We start from the raw sequence: 6,116 nt of genomic DNA, 5'->3' as shown, positions 1-6,116 counted from the left end.
ATTTATTTTGATGTCTTGGACCCCGAACTAATGACTCTGACACGCAAGAAAAAACTAACATTCCAATTAATCTTCGAACAGAAAAATCTAATCACCAAACATTCCCATGAAAATGGTTGGTTGAATAAATAATTTTCAACCATTCTCGTGAACCGATGGCTCATAAACTGGATATAATCATATGAAATAAACCGAATGGTGGAAGAACATGTTGTTAGAAAAATTGCTAACAACAATAGCGTAGAAACGAACTTGTAGAGATAAAGCAATAACCGAAACAAATGTGATGTTTACAGTATGACTATCGTGTAAAAGAAAGTAAAACCAAACCGAGGCCTGTAGCATGTACAGTTTCCTTAAAACAGATTCGTCCCCTCCTGTATGTGCTTCGAGGATCGTCTTGGACGTCTGTTTCCCAGGATACGACGGAACAACCAGCAGTGACTTAGCACGAGACACTACTACGACGAACTGAAAACGTACCTTTACTTTATCACCGAGATTTTACGAGAGGCCAAATGGAAAGATAACAATATGTAATGTAAGAGAGAGCTTGAAAGAGAAAAAATTTCATGTACTTGAAATGAGGAAATGAACCCACTATTTATAAGCCCCAAAATGCACACCAAGAGTCATGGAAGATTAATTAACTCAATTAATCTTCCCATTAACTCAAGAATATGAAGAGTCAAAACTCTTCAATTAACTCAAGAATGTGGAGAGCCAAAAGACACTCCCACATTCATGAGACACAATTTTTTATTCAACCTTTAAATTTTTATTAAAATTTCCAACAATCCCCCACATGAATGAAAATTGATACAAATCTTGGTGACAAAGTTCTACAGTTGAATCCTGCATAGGATAGGTAGGTGTTACCCTTTGAACCTTCCCTCATGAAATATATTTGCTTTACTAGCTGACCAGTAGATATGATGTCCTTGAACTGTTCTGCCGTTTATGTAAATTAAGATATACTTCACACAAGATTCTCCCTGATACTATTCAGTTCTCATGATTGTGTTCGTTTTGGCCATGAACACACGCCTGGTTCTGCAAGAGGGTCTAGAATTGAGCCCTGCAATTCCTTCGAAGCGGCCCTACTTCTCTCTCACATAGGTGATTCTATATTGTTTCTTATCAGAATCATTAAAAGCCGTAAACTTATCCTCAACATTCACTGTTTTATAATAGGAACGGACTAGGGATAACCCCCACAGTGATCTACCAAATCAGTGTGATTAGGTTTTCCCATTGAACCTAGTTCTTGGGATCTCCAGTCGGCGTAGGTTGGGTTTTCCTTCACATCAATTTATTCTATAGGCTTGAGCCCCATTCCCCTTGACATTTTCGCAACTAACTCTCTGTTTAACCCTTTTGTTAGCGGATCCGCTATATTATCCTTTGACTTTACATAGTCAACAGATATAACTTCAGTTGAGAGTAGTTGTCTAATGGTATTATGTCTACGACGTATATGCCTAGACTTACCATTATACATATTATTTTGTGCCCTTCCAATTGCAGATTGGCTATCACAATGTATGCATATAGCCGGCACAGGTTTTTCCCATCCTATAACATCTTCTAAAAAGTGACGCAGCCATTCAGCCTCTTCACCACACTTGTCAAGAGCTATAAACTCAGATTCCATCGTGGATCTGGCTATTACAGTTTGTTTAGAAGATTTTCACGCAGTTGCTGCACCTCCTAAAGTGAATACAAATCCACTTGTAGATTTTGAGTCTTTCATATCAGATATCCAATTTGCATCACTGTGTCCTTCAATAACAGCAGGATGTCTGATATAGTGCAGCCCATGATCGCGAGTGTACCTTAAGTATCTTAGCAATCTGATAATTGCTTTCCAGTATTCAACTCCTGGATTACTCGTGAATCTACTCAATTTGCTTACTGCATAAGCTATGTCTGGTCTTGTACAACTCATTAAGTACATCAGACTTCCAATGACTCGAGAGTATTCTAATTGAGACATAGTCTCACCTCGATTCTTTGATAGATGCTGACTGGTGTCTATCGAGGTTCTAGCCAATGCAGAGTCATCATTATTGAATTTCTCAAGTATTTTGTCAACATAATGTGACTGACTTAGGACTAGCCCTTCTGATGTTCTATGAATTTTAATTCCAAGGATTACGTCGGCTAAGCCCAAATCTTTCATGTCAAATCTTGAGTTCAATAACCTCTTTGTGGATTTAATCATCTTATCATTACTACCAATGATAAATATGTCATCCACGTAAAGACATAAAATGACATATCCAACTTCAGTGTTCTTTATGTATACACATTTGTCACATTCACTGAATTTAAATCCACTTTCTATCATGGCTTTATCAAATTTTTCGTGCCATTGCTTTGGTGCTTGTTTTAAGCCATACATAGACTTCACCAATTTACATACCTTATTTTCTTGCCCAATTGCAGAAAATCCCTCAGGTTGTTCCATGTAAATTTCCTATTCTAAATCTCCATTTAGAAAAGCTGTCTTTACGTCCATTTGGTGTACTTCAAGATTCCGTAATGCGGCAATCGCAAGTATCACACGAATAGAGGTTATTCTCGATACAGGAGAATATGTGTCAAAGTAATCAAGCCCTTCACGTTGATGGTAACCTTTAATTACCAATCTAGCTTTATACTTATCTATGGTTCCATCTGATTTCATTTTCCTTTTGAAAACCCATTTACAGCCTAGCGGTTTGCTTCTCGGAGGAAGATTTACTAATTCCCACGTATGGTTTTGTAAAATGGATTCCATTTCGGAATTGATAGCCTCTTTCCATCGAGGTCCCTCAGATGAACTTATTGCTTCCTTGAAGCTTTGAGGTTCACTTTCCATCATGCAAGTGATGAAATCCGGACCAAAGGATTTCTCAGTCCTAGCTCTCTTGCTACGTCTAGGTTCAATGTCTTGATCAAGCTCTTGTTCTTCATCAATTGTCTCATATAATCTTTTGGATGAACCCGACTCTTCCTTAGATTTGTATGGAAACATGTGTTCAAAGAACGAAGCATTTCTTGATTCCATTATCGTATTCTTGTGAATATCAGGTATTTGAGATTCATGTACAAGAAAACGATACGCACTACTGTTTTGAGCATATCCAATGAAAATGCAATCCACAGTTTTTGGTCCTATCTTTACTTTCTTTGGTGTGGGTACTGCTACCTTGGCAAGACACCCCCACACTCGCAAGTATTGGTAGGAAGGACTTCTACCTTTCCATAACTCATATGGACTTTTATCTTGCTTCTTTCGGGGCACCTTATTTAAAAGGTAATTTGCTGTTAAAACAGCTTCTCCCCACATGTTCTGTGGTAAACCAGAACTTAATAACAACGCATTCATCATTTCTTTCAGGGTGCGATTCTTTCTCTCTGCAATGCCATTTTGCTGAGGAGAATAAGGTGCAGTTCTTTCGTGTTTGATACCATGTTGAGCACAAAACTCAGCAAATGGTGATTCATATTCACCTCCACGATCACTTCTTAGCACCTTAATTTTATTGCTAAGTTGATTTTCAACTTCACTCTTATATTGGACAAATTTGTCAATAGCTTCATCCTTACTTTTGAGGAGATACACATAACAAAATTTTGTGCTATCGTCAACAAAAGTAATGAAATATTTATTTCCACCACGAGTTTGTACACCTTTTAAATCACATACATCACTGTGAATTATATCAAGTGGTTCACTATTTCTTTCAATAGTTCGAAAAGATGATCTCTTTAGTTTTGCCTCAACACGGGTTTCACATTTGTGTTGTTTATCAATTTGGAATGCAGGAATGCTTTTCATGTTAATTAGTCTACGAATTGTATCATAATTAACGTGTCCAAGTCTACCATGCCATAAACAAGAAGACTCAAGCAAGTAAGCAAATGCATTAACTTTATTCATCACAGGCTTACTAGCCATCACATTGAGTTTGAATAAACCATTACAAACATACCATTTGCCAACAAACATTACACTTTTCGACAAAACCACCTTATCTGACTCGAATACAATGCGGAAACCATGCTTGTTAAGAAGCGACCCTGACACCAAGTTCTTGCGGATGTCAGGCACAAACAGCACATTGTTCAAAGTCAGTTCTTCTCCAGATGTCATCTTTAGGATAACTTTCCCTTCACCCTTGATCTCCGAAGTGGCGGAATTTCCCATGAATAGTTTTTCCCCATTCATAGATTCCTCAAGAGTAGTAAACATCTCCTTGTCGGAGCAAACATGGCGAGTGGCACCAGTGTCGATCCACCACTCCCTTGGATTAGAACCCACCAGATTAACCTCTGATATTACAGCACAGAGATTCATGTTCGAAACCTCATGAGCAATTTTCTCTACCACATTCGCATCTCGGTTTCTCTTCGGCTTCTTACACTCAGATGCCTTGTGACCCATACCATCCCAATTGTAGCATTTTCCGAAGAACTTTTTCTTCGAAATGCCTCCCTTTGGTCCCATGCTCGACAACATTTGCCTTAGCAACAACAGGAGAAAACAATCGTCTTTCCGAGCTCTTATTGTCTTCCTCGATACGAAGTCGAACAATGAGTTCTTCAACATTCATCTCCTTTCGCTTGTGCTTCAAGTAATTTTTGAAATCCTTCCAAGCTGGTGGTAGCTTCTCAACAATAGCAGCCACTTGGAATGATTCTCTCAAAGTCATCCCCTCACCGTGAATCTCGTGAAGAATCACTTGTAGTTCTTGAACTTGGCTGATAACCGGCTTTGAATCCACCATTTTAAAGTCCAAAAAGCGACCAACAAGAAATTTCTTGGCCCCGGCATCCTCGATTTTGTAATTTCTGTCAAGAGATTCCCACAGCTCTTTAGCCGTTTTCTTTTCGCAGAACACGTTGTAGAGCGAATCTGCCAATCCGTTTAGTACATAGTTTCGGCATAAGAAATCAGAATGATTCCATGCCTCAACCGCACTAATAGATTCAACATCTCCCTCACCCTCGTTGAGTTTAGGAGCCTCCTCAGTAAGGAATCTTGCCAGGTTCAGCATCGTCAAGTAAAACAGCATTTTCTGCTGCCACCTTTTGAAGTCCACACCAGTGAACTTCTCAGGTTTTTCACCGTGACTGGCTGGAACAGCAACCGCAGCAGCACGTGGGGTACCATGAGGGACAACTTGAGGAGGGACAACATGATCAGTTTCCCTTTGCACACTGGTTTCAGTAGCCATATCTGAAACAACAAGTAATGAGTAATCTGTTTTAAGTTTGTTAGAAAAATTGCTAACAATAATAGCGTAGAAACAAACTTGTAGAGATAAAGCAATAACCGAAACAAATGTGATGTTTACAGTATGACTATCGTGTAAAAGAAAGTAAAACCAAACCGAGGCCTGTAACATGTACAGTTTCCTTAAAACAGATTCGTCCCCTCCTGTATGTGCTTCGAGGATCGTCTTGGACGTCTGTTTCCCAGGATACAACGGAACAACCAGCAGTGACTTAGCACGAGACACTACTACGGCGAACTGAAAACGTACCTTTACTTTATCACCGGTATTTTACGAGGGACCAAATGGAAAGATAACAATATGTAATGCAAGAGAGAGCTTGAAAGAGAGAAAATTTCATGTACTTGAAATGAGGAAATGAACCCACTATTTATAAGCCCCAAAATGCACACCTAGAGTCATGGAAGATTAATTAACTCAATTAATCTTCCTATTACCGTAAGAATATGAAGAGTCAAAACTCTTCAATTAACTCAAGAATGTGGGGATCCAAAAGACACTCCCACATTCATGAGACACAATTTTTTATTCAACCTTTAAATTTTTATTAAAATTTCCAACACATGTCAACTTTTTTTTTCCCGACAGTCAACCCATCTACAGCAGCACAGTCCTGTCTGAAAAATTCTTGAAGTTCTAATAACCTTTGTATGCTAATTTTCGGCTTGTTGGATTTAGAATAAACTTAGAGCACCAAAATTTTATGGGTTAATTTTCTATATTGAACTCTGTTAAAAAAATTCAGAGCTCAATTTTCCATGTTAAATGAACTCTTCATGACATTTACATAATACAAATAATTTTTTAAATCTCTCTATATTTTCCCTACCA

Source organism: Primulina huaijiensis, chromosome 8 (genome assembly GCF_012295235.1).
Source record: "Primulina huaijiensis isolate GDHJ02 chromosome 8, ASM1229523v2, whole genome shotgun sequence".
NCBI classification, from domain to species: Eukaryota; Viridiplantae; Streptophyta; class Magnoliopsida; order Lamiales; family Gesneriaceae; genus Primulina; species Primulina huaijiensis.
This window is presented reverse-complemented; position numbering follows the sequence as displayed.